Here is a 23,703-nt window from a genome sequence, read left to right as displayed (position 1 = left end):
TCAGTGCTCTGTTAATTATCCATGTGAGCAGGAATTGTTTCTCTGGAGCAGTTACTGATACAAACAGTTAATGAAACTCCATCTGTATAGCGGCTTCCAAGTGGGAGTGCAGGCTGAATTCATTAGTTTCACATGTTCAGTTTTTTTTTTTTTTCTAAAGCCAGGAGAAAACCCACAGTCCAAACAAACAGCATTTGTAAAGTTCTGAAAAGACACTGCTACTGGAAATGAGGAGATGGGGGGAAAAATGAATAAATGCTTTCAAGCAAACGCTACTTTCTTTAAAATGAAAAACAATGGTAAAGGCTTCCATATGTAATTAAAATCTCATCCTTGAAGTTACATTGCCACTGGCTCCCAAAGAACTCAATTAACAGGAAACTGCAAAGAATATGGTATTTTCTTCAAGATACTTTAAGAAGTACTGCTAAGAAGACAATAGGTTGGAGAGTAGCTTTTACCACTAAATGATAAGCAATTATTGTTCCTTCCAGGGTAGAAGAAAAGGGAGTATGCTAAGAAAAGTAGGTTTATAATATAAAATTAGATTTTCAACTGTGCATATTTACCCCTAGACCTAAGCTGAAAATGAAACGTTTGTGCAAAGTCCAAACTTGACTAAGAAAATTCTTTAAAAATATACCACAACCCCTCCCCTCCCCCACCATTCAGCCTATTTCACCTGAGAAAGGAAAGGCATTCCCTACATGCGCACTCGACTGAGGTCTCCTTGTTCAGAGACTTTCTTAAAACTGAAGATGGAACGCAGTCCTGAGGACCACCTCGCACCTCAAAGTCAGTTTCTAGGAGCCCTGGATACTATTTAATTTCAAAGTATTGAATGAGGCTTCCATGGTATGTGGTGATGGTAAAAAGAAGAGGGGATAACTTTTGTCACTCTGCATGTTAGTGAAGTTGACAACCAAGCCTGGCAGCAGTTTGTGACTTGACCAAATCCTGCTTCAGGTGTCTGCCTCTTGGAGTTGCTAAAAATTGGCTCTTGGAAATTTAGCATCTAAAACAAGCGGCTGCAGAGCCCGGGCACTGACAGACTGGAGGTTTTCTCACCTTGCCGAAGGTGGACCACCATCCACACCTGGGAAGAGGCAAATGGCAGCACAGCTATCAGAGCTAATGAGCAAAAGCGGGGACACCTGGGATCAAAAAATTAAATTATAAATAAATAAATACCAGCAAACTATCTGTTCGTCTCTACCTGGGAGGACCTAGGAAGGCTAAATAGCACCTTCATTTCTGGACTTTCCCTTTGATCACAGCAGCAGACCCTGGGAATTATCCCTTCTTTTCTTACAGGTTTTTTATTTTTTATTTTTTTTCTTGGTCCTTAATGGAGATCTTGAACTGCAGAGCTGCCGTGTCAGAACTCAGATGGTTAACATTCACTTCTCGCTGTTTTATTGCATATTACTGTGCGCGCCCGAGCAGCAGGAGCAGATTCGGGCAATTACAATCAAGTCAGGGCACACGCCGCGGCGGGGCAACACGAGCATGATGAGGGTACTGATGAGGCACTTATCGAAAACCCCACATCATCCACACTCATCAGCCACAACATGTCACCCCAAATGAGGCATCAGCTGCCTTCAAAAGGCTCAGTGCACAGTGTTTACCGCTTTCCTCGGACCCGCTTTTGATTTTACGGTCAGAGCTGGGTTCAAACAGCAGCTGTCTGGCAAAGACAGGTCTCCAGCTTCTAGCAGCCTCCCCCCACCCCCACCTCCAGAGTCCTTGGGGCTTTGTCTGGGAAGCTATGGGAGCAGGTCCTGGCAGGGAGAGGGGACGTGGGAAGGCAGAGAAGTGTCCAGTTCCGTTTCTCTCTCCAAGAGGAATCCCTTCCCCAGAAGGGGCCCTTGATTAATTTCAAGGACTAGCACACAGTGGTGGCATAAGGGGGTGGGGGAGGAGAGAAGCCAAAGAAGGAGCTTTTACAGATCTCCTTAAAATAGTAACAGGGTGGGTGGGACCTCTCACTGCAGACTGAAGTCCTAGAAAGGTCAACCCATTTGGCAAAGACATATCCAACCAGGAGAGCTGTTTAAGTGGTGACAATTTTTAATTCGCTCATCATCAACTCATTCTTGGGTGGTTTTGGCAGGGGGGCATTTATTAGTAATTTACAGGAGGACTTATTTCAAAAACACTGTTTTCTGCTATGGGAGGAAGTTCATATATTCCTAGTAAAGCTCTTTAAACTATTCTTTGTCACTTTGGGTTAATGCAACTTGCAGCTAAATACTTGTATTTGTTTATAGTGAAAAAAAAAAAAACGTGAAAAATCATTGCCATCTACTTTTCAATCTGTTATTCCTGGTAGCGAGAGGGCATCGGACTAATACATTTTTGTACATTTTTTAAAGGGTTGGATTTGGCAGTGTTATTTATTTTGACGATGAATGCTCTTAACTTTGCAAATACTCATCGTCTGGTAAAACATTTTCCAGTTAGAGCCTGATCAATTGAACCAATACAAGCCACACAGAGTTTCAATTTTTTTACTCTTTTGCAGACTTTTCAGCACCCACCTCCCATACCCACTAGTGCGTGCCACCTCAGCTATCCAAAGCAGTGGGAAGAAAGGACAGCACATGGCTTCGAGCCTGGTATGGGACAGGCATGGAATAAAGGTGGCCTTCCGTCTTCCTCAAACAAATGATCTGTCCTGGAGACAGCACGCTATGGAGCGTATGGTTAAGCAAGGGATTGGGGGGACATGAGGTAGGTTCAGAGACGCAGTGTGAGCATGGGGCAGGCCACCAGGCAGAGCCACAGACTCTGGCGAAGGTCCAGGATCCTAGGACCAGGAAACAACCCTAATGTTCCTGACACTGGTCAAAAATGTTCCTTTCTATACTGGGTCCTGAATGTCAGGATTCTTTTCAGTTTATTCGCAACTATTGCTACTTTATTTTCACAATTTTCATCTGTGATTCTAAAGCAGTTGGCATTAGGCTTTGAATGGGATTTTAACATCTTTACAAAAAGTGGAGAACCAACTAAATACTTAGGAAGGGCTCTAGGTTTGAAGAACTTTGATAATTATGAACAATTTACTTTTTCTGGTCATTTTACCCACTCTTCAAAGTTAAACCAGAGTTTCCAGAAATTTGAAGAAAGGGGCTCCTTAACCTCCACTCTGTCTCAGAGGTTGTGCTGGTTTTTGTTTCCTTCTGGGTCCCTTTCTTTTCTAAACTTCCTAAAATTCCTTTCATACCCCTTGTCCCCCAATTTGGCCCTTTTACCCAAGCTCTTCTCTAGTTACTGAGGGTCTTCAGTCTACAGTTTTATGTTCCAAATTTGGATTCACAGGAAAACATCATTAGAAATAGTCAAGGATGGTGACCACAAAGCTCAGAGCAGTGCTCAGTTTGGTTCACTCCAGAGGAGCCAAGGCAAAAGAAAGCAAATGTAAGCCTATATTTCCCTTTATCATCTTTGCCCCTCAGACTCCACTGAGAAAGAGGCAGCTTGATGCCCCAAGAAGCTGTGTTTATTAAATTATGGTTAATGAATACTACAGAGAATATAAACTATAAACACACAACAGAAAATGGGTAGGTACCACGAGATAATGGAGAATTTTGGAAGGTTAGGTTAAAAATTAACTCAACAATCTTAGGTTGACCTTAGTCCTTCCAAATTTTGCCTTTCACCCCGTCCTGTCTTATCAACCCTTCACTTAGTCTTTCTTTTTAGAGCTCTTCTAGTAGGTGACGCTTCTTGATGACATAAAGAGAGAAAATCAGTATTGAGAGTTCAGCAGTAGATTATGGAGGGGATTCATTAAGCGATCAGATGCATTTCTATGGACGTTAGCAACCTTCTCACCATCAACAATGCCTGTCTTGGTCTTTGGTTCTAGGGGTTGCAAACATTACTTAACAATTCTTCAGCACATTTTAATATCATTGGTTGTGTGTATGTGCATGTTCCAAATTTTTATGTGTTGATACCTTTCTACTGTTAGAAGTGGTAGGGGGAGGCAGGAGAAAGACTGTAAATTAAAATGCAGCATGCTACATTCTAGGTAATGATTCAAACCAAATGAAAAGGAATTATTAGTGGAGAGAATTCAGAGGGACTCACTGGTCAGATGGCTATTGAGTCTCCTAGTTTTCAACCTCTGGTTTAGTACTCTAGACAAGCAGGATCCTCGCTGGAAGCTCCAGAGAAGATCCAGGCAAGAAAGACATGGTTTGCATGTGTGTTATATGCACTCGGCGGGCACGTCTGGAGTGTGTGTGTATGTGTGTCTGAGTGTGTGTGGTATGTGTGTGTGCTATTGCTTTGTGGGGTCATCATCTAATGCTCTTTGTGATGCACATTCTAAATTAGGCAAAAGGATGCATCTTTCAAATGCAGATCATGTTTGCATTAGAAGAGCAATGAGAACACTTGTCAGTTTCAGAACATTTATGTGCTAGAAGTACTGTTAGCAGAAGAGCAGTTTAGATAAATTCAAGACTTTTTTTGCTGATCACAAACATTAAGCTTCACACCTGAAGCCCTCAACCCCCCGCTGTGCTCTAATCCTAGCACCATTCACCCTTCGAGGCGCAGAGTGCTGTGCCTCGGCTCTCAAACCTTTGATTGCCCTTACTTTGAATGCCACCACCTGCAAAAATGCCTTTTGATTCCCTTTGAGCCTCTTGAGAAGGAAGTAAAAATGATAATTCATGACAAACATTAATTAATTGTTTACAAGATGATCTTTTCTTTTTTCCAACTTCTGTTCAGCAGACATGTTGAACTGCAAGATTCCACTCCTGACGCCAGAATTTGTCAAGAGGACCGCATTGTTGTTTCTCACTGAGGCATAGGACTGACTGCGGGCCATTGTTTCTCCAGCTCAAGTGGGCCTGTCTGGTTCGTGTTGGAAGAATAGGGGCGACATGCGTGAGTTCCCAAGTATAAAGGAACTACCGGTTCTAGAAAGACACGGGAGTTTAGCCACTAATGCAGAGTAAATAAACATTTTTCACCACCTCTTGCTCCCTGTGATTTTTTTTTTTAAAGGTCAAGAGCTGCCATTACAGTATTTTAAAAGCTTCAAATTATGTTTAAAGCGCGTATCACTAAACTCACAGAAACCTTATCAGAATTTGGGAACCCACTGTGATTGTTTGGTCCTTGAGTTTTATCATCACTGGAAGGCAGACTGTAAAAGGAATGCAGATGCCCTGTCGCTTCTAATATCCTGCAATTTGCACAAAGTGAATGTGGCTCAAGCCCTTCCACATTTCCCTCAAAATACTGCAAGTATGGAGACTGGTCAGTTTCAAATCTTCCTAAGGTCCATGTTGCAGGTCACACATTCTAGACAGATAAGAGTAAGCCTTTGGGAACCTTTCATGATGAGCATGTTCAAAATGCAAAGAACGGGTCATGTTCCTGGAAAATCTCCAACTGTGTGTGCGAAAGAGAGAGTAAAAGGCAGAGGGAGATTTCTTTTTTAAATTAAAGAATAAAAAGCTTACTTCAAGAAAGTGTAGAGTCACAGCAGAAAGACTTCCTCAGCAACTGAGGTTTACAGATTTCAAATTAGGAGCCCTTAGATCACGGCTGCTAGGCTAAAAATCAATTCTATATTTTCCGAGTTAATACGAAGGATTGCACTTAACAGACACGGAGACTAATAAGGTATGCAGAAGGAGTAAAAGCAGCACACACACACACACAAATTCAGGCCTTAGTTTTGGCCATGATCCAGCACAATGATGTTTCAACCAGATTTGAAAAAAAAATCAATAACATCTGTGGTATAATGGTTAATTAAAGCAGCTCTTCAACAGAGCTCAGGAGGAGAGGCTCGGCCTGAAATTCAGACAGCTGAAGCTTGATTATCAGGAAAGAATGCTTTTTTAGCTATGAGTGGATAGGCCAAAAGCTGCAATGTGCTGAAATGGGGAGAAAAATTGCTTTTATTTTAACTTTCTTTAAGTAATCAATACATGCTTTTCACCTGTATTAGGCCACTGCTCAGCTCCAAAGCCTGTTACTCCACTTCAGCATAAATTCTAGCTACTGTCTTCTGAACCTTAGGTTTAAAAAGGAGCCCTAGTCTCTGAAAAGCAAAAGCAGCAAAAGAAAAGAATATGCAGGTATGGTTGTATGTCCTTGAGAGTGGTTAAAGCCAGGCTCTGAGATAGTTCGAAGAGTTTAATCCGTAAGGTATGAGCAAAGCTGACCTAACCTTCGGTTATACAGAGGTCACAGCCAGAGTATGAAGGGCGCACAATAAAATGACTAAAAATTCTCCAGGAGATGATAAAGGACAGGGTCAAATTTCCCCCTTCTTTTTCTCTTCCTGTTGTTCTGAGTTCCGCACTAGGGATGTTTACCTTTTTAAGGACAAAGGCCAAAGAATTAACAACGATGTCTTCTGGCCATAGATGGCAAGGTTAGTTGGTGATTCTCAAAAAAACAAACAAACAAACAAACCCACCCACCGGTAACACCCCACCTACTATTTTCTTAGGCCCTTAGCTTTGCCTTCTATTTCAGATATTGTTCCTGGACAGTGGAATCTGCATCTTCACATCACTTGTCAAATTTTGAGAAGCACTTGCAAAACCATACGGCTCTCTCCAGATGACACAAACCTCACAAGAAAACCAACAAATAATACAGCTTGCCAATCAGTCATTTATTTTTTCATTCAAGTTTTTATCAGTGCCAAGTATCTATCCACCGCTGTGTGGGGTGTCAAGGTTCCAAAGACTAGTAAGAGATGGCTCTTGACTCACAAAGCTCATTGCCTGTTTGCGGGGTGTGTGCGTGTGAACAAATAACTGCAAACACACTGGAAAAGAGCTTGAATAGAAGGGTCAACAAGAGCTACAAATTTTGAAACTCTTTTCCACCAACTGTGCTCAGAAAGGGGCAAAGTGAGGGTTTGGGAACTTCAGCAGGGAATGATACTAGAGCAGAATCTTAGAGGATGAGGAAGAATTTCCAGGCAGACAAGGGAGAATGGAAAGCAGGGAAGACATTCAGAATTATGTATACTTCCTGGTGGCTCAGATGGAAAAGAATCTGCCGGCAATGCAGGAGACCTGGATTTGATCCCTGGGTCAGGAAGAACCCTTGGAGAAGGGAATAGCTACCCAATCCAGTATTCTTGCCTGGAGAATCACATGGACAGAGGAGCCTGGCAGGCTATAGTCCATGAGGTGGCAAAGAGTCAAACACGACCAAGCAATTAACACTTTCACATGTGAAATTGCAAGGATTAGTTAGTTCAGAAGAATATATATGAAAAAAGTGATACAAATGTCTTATAAAATCTTCATAATTAATCTTTATATTTTACATTGTCTGTTCCCATTTTAAAAACTACCAGGATCAGGGATTCCAACACCTTCCTTTAAAGCTATTAATATCATTAGTTATTTGTTTAGTTATTTGTTATAATTAGTTATTTGTTTCTTTCATCTGACTATATTCTCTCACCAGAGGTTGGAAAATTCACTGGTATCTTCTCTTCTCAAAATTAAATGCATTCAACATCTTTGGCTTTTCCTCAGGGCTCCAATTTTCCATCTTAGGATTTGTTCCTTTTAACCCTTCTCTGAGCCCTTTCCAGACTCCCTTTCTCCACAATTTCAAAATGAGAACTAGCTGTAAATGCATCAAGGAGCTGGTCTGTCCATCGGAACACTGTATTTTAAAGTATGCTTGAAAAGAACTAGTAATAATGCCTACCACTTTTCATCTTTAAAATGATGGTGCCTGGATAAAATCTTGCTCCTACACTTACTATGTGATCTCAGGCAAGGCACATGGACTTTTGGGGCTTCATTGTTCCCATCCTAAAAATGGACATAAGCCAATAACTATCTCATAAGATTTTTTTGTAGATTAATGAACTAATAATAGAATAGTGCCTGGCACAAAGAGTTGCTAAATCAATGATTGGTAAATAAATCAGTTACCAGCACTTTAGCACATGGTTCTCTGATCTAGCTTATTTGTTACCATATTTTTGCTTGTCCATTTTATTGTCTCACCAGGTACGCAACTAAACCCTTCTCTACTTTCATATGATCATAAGGGAGATCAAATCTCCACTATCACTTTGAGTTTGATTTTTGTCTTTTAATATATTATCAATTCATATTTAGAGCCAATTATTTACTCTGAATTTTTATTTAACTATTCATTTTTTAAATAATTTAAAATTATATTGCCAGATTTTCTTCCCAACAAAGGAATGACATTCACATTTACATTTCTCTGGCTAACTTCAGTGATTTTATGTCTTGAGGACTGACTCTACATTTTTGTATTTGTTTCTGATTTGGCTGTTATGCTCTTCCCTGGTAAACAGGCATAATATCAATTTTTAACAACCATTTATTTAGCATCACATCTTCAAGTATTTTGGGAATAAGGCAAGTGTAAGTAATTAAATACATTGAAAGTCCATATATCTTGACCACCTATCAATTTAGGCACCATGCTCTCTGCTGTGAATACAGAAATATGATGAGTATTGGTTAGGATTTATTTCTGCTGCTATCAACAGAAACTTGACTACATCTCTTAGCACTCTGATCTATTATTTTGAGTGAAATAAGAAGGCAGTTAGGCAGTCCAGAGGATGCAAGCTCCAAAAAATCATCACGGACCCAGAATCTTTCTTTCTTTCCTATTTTGGTGACCACAAGGTCATCTCATGGTCTAAGATAGTTGCTGAAACATCAGCTACTACAACTGTATCCCAAGCAGCAGAATGAAAATGGAAGAAAAGACTCCTTCCCCTTAAGGAATCTCCCCAGAACTCCCACTTAACAATTCTCCTCACATCTTTTTGCCAGAAGTTAGTCACATAAATAGCTGCATGGAGACTAGGAGATGTAGACTTTATTCTGGTGTCAATTGTTCAGCCAAAAAGTCATGTATAAAGTAACTGGAATAAGTACTTCCCTGGTATTCCAGTAGCCAAGACTTCTGTGCTCTCAATGCTGGGGGCCTGGGTTAGACCCCTGCTCAGGGAACTAGATCCCACATAGTGTGACTGAGTTTGCATGTCACAACTGAGGATCCCATCCGTCTTAATGAAGAATGAAGATCCCACATGCCACAACTAAGACTTGATGCACCCAAACATTAAAAAAAAAAATTATTTAAAAAAGTAGCCAGATTAGATATGGAGTCACTCATGCTAAGCCCCATTTAAGCAAACCAAAACTTAAATTTCTTTGCCCAAATCTCCCAGAAAAGAAGGACTTAGGTCAACCAATGAGTGCTCACTTCTCAGCATGTCACCAGGCTCAGCTCCAAGACTTCATTTTCCATGTAAGAAAAGCAACCTTGCAATAACCAATCCACTTTTGCCCCCTATGACTTCCCTGTTCCTGCTCCCTTCTGCCTATAAAAGTCTTTCTTTCTCTACAGCTCCTCGGAGCTCCTTTCTATCTGCTAAACTAGATGTTGCCCAATTCACGAATCACTGAATAAAATCATTAAGATCTTTAAAATTTACTCAGTTTAGTTTTTCTCTTTAACAGTCAGGATTCTGATGCTGAGAAAGAAAGGGAGAATGAATTTTAGTGTTCAACTAGCAGTTTCTGTCATGAAATGGCAACAAGGAGCTCAAAGCTTAGTGGCAGTGATAAACATGCAAATAAATTGTTGTGGTATAATGAAATGACCCAATTTTCCCCACAGCTAGTCCCTCCTCATTAGGAAGCTTCCACAAGCCTCTTATCCTCATCCATCAGAGGGCAGACAGAATGAAAACCACAATCACAGAAAACTAACCCAACTGATCACATGGATACAGCCTTGTCTTATTCAATGAAACTATGAGCCATGCTATGTAGGGCCACCCAAGATGGATGAGTCATGGTGGAGAAATTTGACAAAATGTGGTCCACTGGAGAAGGGAATTGCAAACGACTTCAGCATTCTTGCCTTGAGAACCCCATGAACAGTATGAAAAGGCAAAAAGATATGACACTGAAAGATGAACTCCCCAGGTTGGTAGGTACCCAATATGCTACTGGAGAAGAGTGGAGAAATAACTCCAGAAAGAATGAAGAGACAGAGCCAAAGCAAAAACAATGCCCAGTTGTGAATGTGACTGGTGATGGAAGTAGTCTGATGCTGTAAAGATCAATATTGCATAGGAACCTGGGATGTTAGGTCCATGAATCAAGGTAAATTGGAAGCAAATAGGAGATGGCAAGAGTAAACATCAACATTTAGGAATCAGTGAACTAAAATGGACAGGAATGGGTGAATTTAATTCAGATGACCATTATATCTACTACTGTGGGCAAGAATCCCTTAGAAGAAATGGAATAGCCCTCGTAGTCAACAAGAATCCAAAATGCAGTACTTGGGTACAATCTTAAAAATGACAGAAATAATCTCTGTTTCTAAGGCAAACCATTAAATATCACAGTAATTGAAGTCTCTGCCCCAATCATTAATGCCGAAGAAGCTGAAGTTGAATGATTCTATGAAGACCTACAAGACCTTCTAGAACTAACACCAATCCCAAAGAATGGCAATGACAAAGAATGTTCAAATTACCACACAATTGCACTCATTTCACATGCTAACAAGGTAATGCTCAAACTCCTTCAAGTGAGGCTTCAACAGTATGTGAACTGAGAACTTCCATATGTAAAAGCTGGATTTAGAGAAAACAGAGGAAAAAAACAGATCAAATTGCCAATATCCACTGGATCATAAAAAGAGAATTCCAGAAAAATACCTACTTCTGATTCATTGACTATGCTAATGGAAAATTCTTAAAGAGATGGGAATACCAGACCACCTTACTTGCCCCCTAAGAAACCTGTATGCAGGTCAAGAAGCAACAGTTAGAACTGGACATGGAACAACTGATTCAAAAATGGGAAAGGAGTACATCAAGGCTCTATACTGTCACCCTGTTTATTTAACTTATATGCAGAGTACATCATGCAAAATCCCAAGCTGGATGAAGCACAAGCTGGAATCAAGATTGCACGGAGAAATATCAATAATCTCAAATACGCAGATAACATCACCCTTATGGCAGAAAGTGAAGAGGAACTGAAGAGCTTCTTGATGGAGTTGAAAGAAGAGAGTGAAAAGCTGGCTTAAAACTCAACATACCTGTGGTGGATTCATTTTGATGTTTGGCAAAACTAATACAATTATGGAAAGTTTAAAAATAAAATAAAATTAAAACCAAAAAAAAAAATAAAATAAAATAAGTACAAAATTAAAAAAAAAAAAAAAAAAAAGAAAAAAGAAATAAGTATTAATGTTAGAAAGGCTACAAAATTTTTCATTGTATGCAGTTGATACTATCATATACAAACCAAAAGAATTTGTGGGAAAGTATTAGAAATAATAAAAGAATAATAAGATGGCTAGTTATAAAATCAATATACAAAAATCAATATCAATTGATTAATATCTTTTACTTTTATTATGAAATGTACTATATATACAAACTGTATGTATGCATGTATATAATTTAAAATATATACATTATTTGAAAATAAAAAAAAAAAAAAAAAAAAAAAAACTCAACATTCAAAAAACTAAGATCATGGCATCGGTCCCATCACTTCACAGCAAATAGAAGGGGGAAAAAATAGAAGCAATGAGAGATTTTATTTTGGGGGGTTCCAAAATCACTGTGGATGGTGACTGCAGCCATGAAATTAAAAGACACTTGCTCTTTGAAAGAAAAGCTATGACAAACCCAGACAGAGTATTTTAAAAAGAAGAGGAATTACTTTGCCGACAAAGGTCTGTATAGTCAAAGCTATGGTTTTCCCAGTAGTCATGTACGGATGTGAGTTGGACCATAAGAAAGGCTGAATGCCAAAGAATGGATGCTTTTGAACTGTGGTGCTGGAGAAGACTCTTGAGAGTCCCTTTGACTGTAAAGAGATCAAACCAGTCGATCTAAAGGAAATCAATCCTGAATATTCATTGGAAGGACTGATGCTAAAGCTGAAGCTTCAATACTTAGGCTACCTGATGAGAAGAGCCAACTCACTGGAAAAAACCCTGATGCTAGGAAATATTGAAGACAAAAGAAGAGGATGGCAGAGGATGAGATGTTTGGATAGCATCACTGACTCAATGGATATGGATTTGAGCAAACTTCAGGAGACAGCAGAAAGGACAGGGAGGCCTGGCATGCTGCAGTCCATCAGGTCACAGAATTGGACACGACTTAGCAGCTGAACAAGAATAACAAAACTGAAATGAGTGTGAATCTGCTTTATGTAAAGTTATTGGTATCTTTTCTCTCCATTCATTGATAATGACTTACTTTAAGGGAAAGTATTCCTTACTCCTTTCTACCATCTACTTTGCCCCAGCCACTGCCATCTTTCAGGCTGAGTCAGGCACACAGAAATGTGACTTGATATGATTTCCCAAAAGATGGTCTCCATGGATTTTCAGGGGCAGCTAGGGTAGGGAGAAAGCCTTGGTTATTTTTGTAGAGAGTCCTTGACTTGGGAGGTGCTCAACAGTTGCTAGCAGAATGATTTCTTGTGCTTAAAAAGAGTGAGTTTTAAATACTATTCAGTTCCTTCTGGCTTCTTTGCTACAGAAGAAAAACATCCACCTGAGGCCATTCCTACCAATGCAGGATGACTTTCCCAAAATTTGGGTCCATGTCATTGATCTAATAACAAGTAATTTGGGGCATATCCTTTAACCACTCTGGCCTGCATTCTCCTAATATTCCTATCTTGAAATTTTGAGCATAGAGAAAAATAAGAGTGCTATTACAAAAAAGATTAATTTTATGCTTTTCTTAAAGACTTTATAAATCATGAGTTGATTCTAGGGTTTTTTCATTTGGCAAAGAAAAGTGGTATAGTGAAAAGTGAAAGTGAAGTCACTCAGTCGTGTCCGACTCTTTGCGACCCCATGGACTATAGCCCACCAGGCTCCTCCATTCATGGAATTTTCCAGGCAAGAGTACTGGAGTGGGTTGCCATTTCCTTCTCCAGAAGATCTTCCCGACCCAGGGATCGAACCTGGGTCTCCCGCATTGCAGGCAGATGCTCTACCATCTGAGCCACATAACGTAGACATTTTCAATAGGAAAAATGACACACATATCCAGTGAAGATCAAATGAACTAATAGATGTGAAAGACATTGAAAATGATATGAAGTAGTATTATGTAAACATAAACATGAAGGTTTGTGTTATGTATGTTATATTAAAAACATTTTCACTAGGATTTCCAAAGAGAGTAAAGGCAGTAGCTTCTGTTCTCACAGTTAGGGAGAAAACATACACGTATGAAACCACTGGGGGAAATTTCAACGCAGGATACAAGGAGTTTATGTTGTGCAGAGAGGCTGCTCATAAATGATGAAGATGCATTTTAGTTGAAAATTCAAGCTTACCTATAATGGAGTTCAGTTCATTCATTCCATAATGGTCATTTGTAGGAAATAATGGGAAAACAGTAACAAAGAATATTAAGCTATAATGAATTAAAATAGTGTAATAAAAGTGATACTGACACAGCACAAAATCTTGCTGCTTGAATATTCAAAGCCTGCAGATCAGTTAAACTATCACTAAATTCAGTTCATTTCTAAGTGAAACTCATCTAATTTTTATTTTCTGGATTCATTTCATTTGGGAAAATACTAAAATAGACTCACAACCACTCAGCTAGCAACATCATCAGCTATTACAGAGAATTTCAAATCTTTTAACAGGGTTTTTTTTTTTTATTATTAAATTTCATTGGTTTTGGTTTTTTGTTCATTTTGAGATTTAATCACTGTGTACTAAATACAAATTAGATGAACTAATACTGATGCCCATCACTTTTTACCTTACAAAGACTTTTATGCACATTAATAAGCCAATTTAAGGAACATTTAGCATGGCAGGTTCTATATAAAATAATTTTCATTTTACAGATAAGACAGTAAGACACAATTACTTAACTGAAGGCAATACTCACTCTAGAGAAAGGTGAGGATTGGGGTGGTTACAGTCATAATGGACTGAAAGAAATTCTTTAGTTTCCAAAGTGTGTTATGGACGATGTGTCATTTATTTCTGAAACGTTCTTTTACCAGGAGAATCAAACTAAATAAAAATGAAGTATGTCTGACCTGGACTAAGGTCCCAGTGTGCTGTGTCTAACTCATTGTTAGTTATCCTCAAGCATCATAAATATGTTCTGATTTAGGACCATCTGTCTTTTTCATCATTTAGTCTCTCTCTTAACATATCACCATATATACAATTTGCATAATAGTTTCATATCTACTCTTTAACCACACAAACTTACATACCTCCCATGCTTATATGAAATAAAGGATGTTAATGTTTAAAAACTCAAGAAATTCCATTTCAGTGGTCTTCTACATAGTACATGCTGATCTATTTACTAACAATGACCTGAAAGCCAGAGAAAGGAAAACTCACTCTGCTGGAAAACTCATTGCCAGCATCTTGGAGGAATTTTCTTTTTCTACCTATAAGATTCAGTTGTAATAAATAGTAATCATCATCAGTATATGATATGTCTCAACAAGGAGAACAGCCCCTTCCTACCTGTGGCCAACATTTCTGATTGGCTTGCACAATAGCTATATTTCCAAATTCCTTCTCCTTTGCCCCAGAAAGACCCGCTTTCCAGACATATCAATGCAGCCCCCTCCTCCTGCCTTGAATGGGAATAGCTGTCACCTTAAGACCATATGGGGACATGCATGTGGATAAAAAGCCAACACTCAAAGGATAACAGAGCAGAAAGTTAGAAAGTTGTTAACAGTGGAACTGCCAGGACAATCCTGAAATTATCTACCTCTGAACATGATGGGTAAATATAGGTTCTTATGGTCTATTCAGCTGTTAGATTTTCTGTTACTTGCAGCTAAAACATTCCTAACTCAAACATCACACAGAAAATGGTAGGGAAGTACATGGTCTCGTCATGGCTCTCTCCTCTCTGACTCAGGACAAAGACATAACTAGGCAGCTTTCCACTACTGTCCAGATGCTTCACTTTAAAATAAATCATTTTTATCCTCTGATGACAAAAGTAATTAGTGTGTATTGTAGAAAATATATAAAGTTCAGAAATAAAGAAAGGAAAGATGAAACCATCCAAAATCTCACCAGCTAAAGATGAATATTTTAATTTTATAAATATTATAAATATTCATAATTTTAAAAGTATAATTATTTTAATATTTTAGTATATATATCTTTGTATTGTTAAGCATTAGAAGCATATATTTCTAGCCTATGAAATTACAAGTATGTAAACCATACACAAATATGTACACAGGTTTATTTTACAAAAGGGAATCATTAGAATATAATCCATGCAACTATATTTTTACTTTTAATATATACTGAATGCATTTTCATGCTAATAAACATCTATCTCATGGATATATATTTGACTGTATAGTTTCATTGTATGCTGATACCCAAATTTATTTTATCACAAAATTTTAGATATTAAAAATAGCTTTTAACATTTGATTATATATAAATGTTATAAAGGTTTAATACTTTTGAATTGTGGTGCTGGGGAAGACTCTTGAGCGTCCCTTGGACTGTAAGGAGATCAAACCAGTCAATCCTAAAGGAATATTCATTGGAAGGACTCATGCTAAACCTGAAGCTCCAATACTTCGGCCACCTGATACAAAGAGCCAACTCATTTGGAAAAGAGCCTGATGCTGAGAAAGACTGAAGGCAAAAGGAGAAGAGGGCAGCAGAGGATAAGATGGTTAGATAGCATCACTGACTCAATGGACACGAACTTGAGCAAACTCCAGAAGACAGGGGAGGACAGGGAAGCTTGGCATGGCTGCAGTTCATGGGTCACAAAGAGTCAGACATGACTTAGGAACTGAATAACAATATATGTTATAAATATATTATTTGATTATATATGTATTCCTTGGGACAAAAACACAAATATATGCTCCTTTCTATGTAAAAATATATGTATATCCTTCTTAAAGTTTAAACAAATTTGGGATAATACTGTACATATAAGTTTGATATCTTTTTCTACTTTTCTATATATAATTATTTCTATTTATTTAAATATTCATCTATTACATTATTTTAATGGCTATATGATATTTCACTATCAAGGGGTATTAGCATTTATTTAATCAGTATCTTACTATTTAGTCATGTGGACTATGTCCCAATTATGTTGTTAAACAGTCACCAACCCCAAACAAAATCATTTGTCCAAGATTATTTTCTTAAGGTTCATCCCTAACAAAATTACTGGGGTCCAAAAAGAGCATTTACATTTTTAAGCTTTTAATGTGTATTTTCAAATGGTCTTCTGAAACCATTGTAATAATTTGTACTCCTGCTAACACTATAAGAGAGTAGCCATTTTCCTGAAACAGGAATGCCTTTGGAAGAAACCAATACTGTCCTGTACTGATCCATATTTTGTTTGCTATTCACATTTAGAAAGTGTTTTTGCAATAAACCAATAAGAAGGAAAGTGAGGATTTGAAAAGGATGAGCGGTGGTACAGGGTCCTGGTACCAGCACTCCCTACCAACAGGCAGTCCGGGCTGGGGCTGAGTGGGGAAGTAAGTGCATCAGAACTTGCTGCAGTGGAGAGGTCTGCAGGGTTCACGGGTGTGAAGTGTCAGCAAATTAGGCTACAGCATGGTGGGAGATGCCATATCACGGCCAAAATAGCGCCACAACTTTGAATGAAGAATGATATCCAAAACCCTCTTCCCACCCTCTATGCCCTCCAATAAAAAAGACAGGATGTTCTACAGAGAAGGAAAAAATAAGAGCAACCTCAGCATTTCTGCGCTTCAAAGAAATGCCAAAATTATACAGACTGAGAGGGACAAGGTTATGGTTCACACAGTTACACTCAGTGAGACCTAAGCGGGGGTGCATATATGCAACTGATGGAAAGGGAGCATGGTGTGGTATAATGAGGTGCTGCTCTAGGAGTAATACATCCCAAATTCTATGAGCATGCATTACACTTTACAATAGGTACCTAGAATCATCTTTATCAGTGAGAAATCCCTATATGAACTCTATCATGATTCCTATCAAATGATTAAACAGATTAAAAACAATAAAATTATAAAATTCTAATTGAAAAAAGTCTACTGAGGAGCCAAGCTAGAGATGATACATGAAAGCAGAAGACATTAATGTAGTTCACCAGTGCTGAGGGCCACTGGAGAAACTGGAGGAACCTTCTTTGGAGGCTCAGGTTAATGTTGCTTATAAATCAAATCTTTATGGGAGGGATTTAGGCTGAGCCCCCAAGGCACTGGATCCGTGCTTCTGAGCTCTCCCCTGGCTGGCAGGGGTCCCTCTCCACCAGATTTTACATCTCCTAGCCAAGGCTGATTTATCCAGTCAGCACAGGAGGCACAGTGCTTTGGGTCCATAATACTTCAGGTACCAGCAAAAACATTAATTTTTTTTAAAATCAGAAAAAAAGTTAATAGGAATAAATCCAAACTGCTTTGTATTCATATTAATAATACCAATGCAGTCATACCATTTTTAACTTGTATTATTATTATTTTAATGGCAAAGCTTCTCTCTAAAGTAAAGTTGTATGAGGCCCATGACAGTCATCGGAGAGCTAGAGAAACAAGCCCTAGTCTACCTGGCAAAAGCTGCAGCTAGCTCCTCAGACTCAGCCTGGTTCCCACCCTCAGCAATCCTCTTTTTCCCTGGGTTAACAGCTGTAAAGTGTTGGTTCTACTCCTATTTCAAAGACCAAGTCCTTTTCCAGCCACAGGAAGAGCTGGGCTCTGAGAATAGGACCCTAATGAGAAGGAGCCTAAGGATACTGAGAACTCAGACCTCAACCACCCTATGAAATACTTCCAAGTGAATGCCAAGGTCTTTCAACAGGAGGTGTTGAACACCACTATATAACACTGGTACTCAGGGCAAGTATCAGGTCTTGGGATTCTTTAGAACTTCAAGTGGTATATACTTGATATGGATGGATGGACAGATGGGTATGCTAAGGATCAGAAGCCATCTTCAAATGCCTGAACTCTTACAGATCTAAGCCAGGGGTTAGCAAAATTTTCCTTAATCATATAGAAAATATTTTAGACTTTGTTTTCTACATGGTTTCTATTGCAACCACTTAACTCTGCTGTTGTAGCACAAATATGTAAATGAAGGGATGTGGCTATATTCCAATGAATGTTAAAACTTGAATTACATGTAATTTTTACTTGTCACAGAATATTAGTCTTTTGATTTTTTTCAACCATTTAATGTCAGAAGGAACATTCTTAGCTAACTGGCCATACAAAAACAGGCAGTGGGTCAAGTTTGGCCCACTGGCTGTAGTTTGTGGAGCTTTGCCCTGACCTATAGAATAAGGCTGAAAGTAAAAGACTTGCTCCAAAATGAAAAGGCCATAGCTGCTCCAGAGGAAAGAGTCATTGGAGCTGCCCTGTTCATCACTCTAACAGAGTTTGGAATGTCATCCAAACCTATCTAGGCCACACTGAATTTAAGCTTTACACTCTCTTCGGACAAGGTTAAACTTTTGTCCATCATTCTACAGAGATTCCTGGCCTTTACGCAAAGTTACTGGCCTTTATTGTTCTAAGAATCCTGACCCATCCAAACAACATGGATTTGATGTTCTGTCAGTGTTCTTGCCTGGAGAATCCCAGGGACAGGGGAGCCTGGTGGGCTGCCGTCTATGGGGTCACACAGAGTCGGACATGACTGAGGTGACTTAGCAGCAGCAGCAGCAGCATTTCAAACTCAACATGTTTAAATGAAACTGACTACCTTTCTTCAGTGTAAGCGCCTTATATTTTCTAAGTAATCCAGGTTCAAAGCCTTTGATATCTTTCAATCTTTCTTTTTCACCTCCTAAATCTGATTTTCCCTCTAAGCTACAAATGTGACCACTCCCTACCCTAGGACTAAGGAAAGATCTCGAAGAAAGAGAACAGTCATGGGTTCTAGATCCAGTTCTTCAATGAACTAGCCAATGAATTCTGAGGTCTTCCTGAGTTCAGATTCACTCTATAGATGCTTTAGGAATGCAGAGAAGAGCTGCAGCCTTGTGAACAAGGAGTGTTCAGGAAGCATGAATGCTTGCATGGACCCTGAAGAAAAGGTAGAATCTAAATTGGTAGCTGCTGAATGGCATTCATATACAGGATGGTCAGCCTCCTAATTATATGATTTATTGCTCTTATTCATCTTCCTCAGTCAATACCTAGTCTTCCTACATTAGATTTTATCATTATCTATGTAGTCTAAGAAGAACAGTGAAAGTTGCTCAGTGGTGTCTGACTCTTTGCCACCCCACAGACTATACAGTCCATGGAATTCTCCAGGCCAGAATAATGGAGTGGGTACCCGTTCCCTTCTCCAGGGCATCTTCCCAACCCAGGGATCAAACCCAGGTCTCCCACATAGGAGGCAGATTCTTTATTAGCTGAGCCACAAGCGAAGCCCAAGAAGAAAGGCAATTTAAAAATGAAGTCTTTTGTCACCTGTTATTCGCTAACTACTAGAGTTTAAGAATATCTCCTTTTCATTACAGAGGAACATTCAGTTCCCTGGATACTATGGCCTGTTTGAAATGAAGGAGAACGGGGCTGGCAGCAAAAAGAGGTAATTTAGCCAGAATTCCTGTGCTCTGTACTTGAGCTATAAACAGGGTCTTCATAAGGGCCTTGTGCACTTTTAAACTTTAATAACTCAGGTTGTACGTGTTAGAGAAACAATCTATAAACGGTACTCAAAAGTAAATGTATTAAAGTTTAGGACAACTATCTTACACAACTGCACACAATATGTACTCATTTCAGATCCTGTGACAAATGAAATATGGCCAGCAGAATTGAAGTTCATGACAGCTCTAAGAAGATAATTGAATTTGCCTTTAAATCCCATTTACAGTTTACTATCATGTCTACCTCGTATGCTTTTGAAGTTAAAAGTTTAATAATGGCACAGAGACTTTATAAAGATCCTGTACTTGAAGTCAGTGTTAAGTATAGTTAGAGAGAACATCATACCATCTCTTCCTAAAGATAATATCCTTGCTTACTTTGGTGGCTTTTAAAACAGCTTCAGAAATAGAAAACATGGTGAGTCTCTATAGTTAGTACAACTCAGTAAACAAGAATAAAACAGAGTATCTGAAACTGAAGTCTAGTTCTAAGCTTTGACAACAGCTTGACTGGGTGATTCAGGAAAACGTGTTCTTTCTCCTGTCCTTCAAAGCTTTTCATCCTATGCTCGGAATAGAGTTACATGGGCTATCAATTCACGGTCACGTGGTTTTTATAAGTGTGTGTGTGTGTGTGCATGCGTGTGTACACAAGGAAAGAAGGTACCCTCTATATTTTGTAAGTTAAAACACTATTCTAGTGTATCTCAATAGAGGACAAAACACTATGAAAAAAGCACAAAACAGATGGAGTGTTACTCTTTTCGGCTTGTTCCCCAAACTGGAGGTTGCAAAATCAAAGCCCACAAGTCTACCCCCCAAAATCTGGGTGTGTGCATTTGAGAGGGTGAACAGGAATGAGGTTTCACTTGAAGTTCTTACTGAATCCAGAGAGCTAAGAGCTGGGACAGAGTTACTCAATTTGTAGATTGCTTTGGCTGGTCTCTGTGTGCTTTGCAAAGTGATTCATTTCCTGTATTTGGTCAAGATAGAGAAAAGTTGGGCACACACGAATTTGATGTGGTTTTTTATTGCGATATTTTATCAGATAAGTAGGTAAGATTTCATGACAGGGATGGACAGCATTTTACCACTTAAGACCAGGGACAGTCAGAGAAAACCGCGCAAGCCAATGGTGCCTGTATCCCCAGCCTCCCCTTTGGGAAGTATTTTTCCCTCTTTGTTGCTTTCCTGCTTTCCCAGAGGGGCACTGAGGGTTTTTCTGTTCAATCACAATCTTCCTCATACGGGAATCTGATAAACATCTTCACACTGAGTTGAAAGGTGCTATTAACTCCCCCAGGGGTATCACATTTTAAGGGAAGCCAAGTTAAAGAAATAAACCTCCTAGTTGAACAATTTCAGGCAAATCTAGAGTTGGAGAAGTGTTTAGGGCAAGTGAATGCAAAGAGGCAAGGTGGCTTCCGAGGACCCTGCAATTCTGGAAGGGGCAACCTCCTTCCAGTCACCTCTGCCCTCAGCACTCAGGCTTTCCCTCAAGTTGGCTTAGGGTTGCAATGAAGAGTTTACTAGATAGATAATCTGGAAATGCAGATTTAGGAGTGACCTGATAGGCTTCAATATTTGGAAAAATGGGATGATTCTGCTCCTCTGGAGTTTTCTTGGCAATGTTTAGTGAAGGCTGCGGCAACCTGAAAAGTTGCACAAGCACTTAATACTCAAATCATTGTTGATGGAAGAAGAGGTAGTGGGCTTGGCCTCATAGTTCCAAGGCTAAAATGTGAGGGAGCTTCGGCTCAGTAAAGACAGGATTTACTTCACTTAATAGAACTGAGTCAAAAACAGAAATATGCTATATTGGACTTTTTTATTTATGAAACACATATTACATTCATTTGTTCATTCAAAAACTGCTGAGAGAGCATGTAGCCTACATCACGCCCTGCTCTGGACTTTGGTCATCAGTTGGAACTCACTGCTACAGCATCCTGACCGTCATGGGCTCTGACTGGCGGGGACTTGCGGCACCATCCCAGGGGTGATATTGGTTGAAAATCATCCTTCATGCTGAACACACAGAGTAAATAAGACAAACATGGTCTTTTCCTCATGGAAAACTCATTTTTTTCATTTCCATGTTGAAGGCACAAAGGCATTGGGGAAAGCTTTGTCTGCTAGTCCTAGCTTTAAAAGCTTGTGTTGAAGGCTCTCCAAACTTTGGTGTAGAATCTCTTTCCAAAGTACAGATTTTGGATTCCTGAAGTATGTGTCTGCCTCCAACCCCTTCCTTCTGGTTTTTCATTGGGAAAATGTTTTCAGAAATGCTGTATTAGTTATTGTATTGCTATTTGGTTTGTGGTAATGGATTTGTGCATACACTCTAAATTCTCTTGCATGGCCCATGGATATAATTGTCCCTCTTTATGAACAGGACAGGCAGCCAGAGTGGCCCAGATGAAAAAAGTCCCAATTTAAACAGAACATCAATCAACAGTACAACAGCCAAAGCTCTTTCTCCCAGTTATCCACTATCATTTGGGAGAAAGAGAACACTTAATGTATCACCTTGGATGCACGCAGTCTCGTCCTCCTGGGTAAAAGCTTTCAGAATGCTCAGGGCAATGTTTATAGCATTCAGGAAAATTTTAAGTTTTAAATAAATTCAAGGTGTTAATCAATACTCTTTTGGTTTGTTTTTTACACCTGCTGGTAAATCTAAAGGATTTTAGAGGTTCAAGTAGGAATGCATTTGAGTAATGCTCAGAAAATCTAAGTTTCATCTAGGTGCCCTCAACCAGCTCTGGTGTCACAAATTCTAATTCTTCTACCTAATCTCTCCGAACTTCAGTTTCTTTGTTTACAAAAAAAAAAAAAAAGAAAGAAAGAAAGAAAGAAAAGGACAGAAAAACAGAGGCCACTGTATGATTGTGCATGATTGAAGCTGTTGTTTGGTTGCTAAGTTGTGTCTGACACTTTTGTGACCCCGTGGTCTATGGCCCACCAGGCTCCTCTGTCCATGGGATTTCCCAGGCAAGAATACTGGAGCGGATTGCTATTTCCTTCTCCAGGGGATCTTCCCGACCCAGGGACTGAACCAGTGCTCCTGCCTTGGCAGGCAGATTCTTTACCACTGAGCCATCAGAGAAGCCCCACATCATTGAAGATAAACTCCTAAGCCTCTCCACACCAACATGCCCAACTGCTCTCACACAGCCATGGAGGAGAGACTCATCCAGACAGGAGTGAAGGCAGCACACCTGCCAGATAGGATACAAAAGGATTACGAGAGAAACTCAGTTGTGATTACACTACTTAACTGGAAAAAGTACTTGAACTAACATGGTGCATCTCTTTAAGGAAATGTTTCGAAATACCAGGCTCTCTTAGTTCTTAAACTAAATGCAGCACATCCACAAAGCAGGGAGAAAGCAGAGTCCATGCCCAGGTGCCCCTGAGACATCTGGCTGTCTTCAGCTCTGGAAAGTCCATCTCCGCCTACTGCATCTCAGGCTTGTCACAGACTTGGATGAAATAATAATATATACTGAAGCACTCTGCTCACTCTCACTTCACAAATACAAAATGTTGCTAGGACTCCACAATGCTTATAGCACAGCTAAGATCTTGAAACAACTCTCATTTGGTGCCTAGAATGACTTTCCTGTGATATATTGAAATAGATTTGTGTATATGGTGATACACAAAGTCTTGGATTAGCATATTTTTTTTCATGGAGTAGTACTGATTTTGAGCACAGCACACAAAATGCTGGCCTGGATGAGTTACAAGCTGGAATCAAGATTGCTGGGAGAAGTATCAACAACCTCAGATATGCAGATGATAACACTTTTATGGCAGAAAGCAAAGAGGAAATAAAGAGTCTCTTGATAAGGGTGAAAGAGGAGAGTGAAAAATCTGGCTTAAAACTCAACATTCAAAAAATGAAGACCATGGCATCTGGTCCCATCATACTTCACAGCAAATAGATGGGGAAAAAGTGAAAGCAGTGACAGATTTTCTTTTCTTGGACT

This window comes from Bos indicus, chromosome 21 (genome assembly GCF_029378745.1).
Source record: "Bos indicus isolate NIAB-ARS_2022 breed Sahiwal x Tharparkar chromosome 21, NIAB-ARS_B.indTharparkar_mat_pri_1.0, whole genome shotgun sequence".
NCBI lineage: Eukaryota > Metazoa > Chordata > Mammalia > Artiodactyla > Bovidae > Bos > Bos indicus.
The sequence above is the reverse complement of the archived record's forward strand: the minus strand, read 5'-3'. Positions refer to the sequence as shown.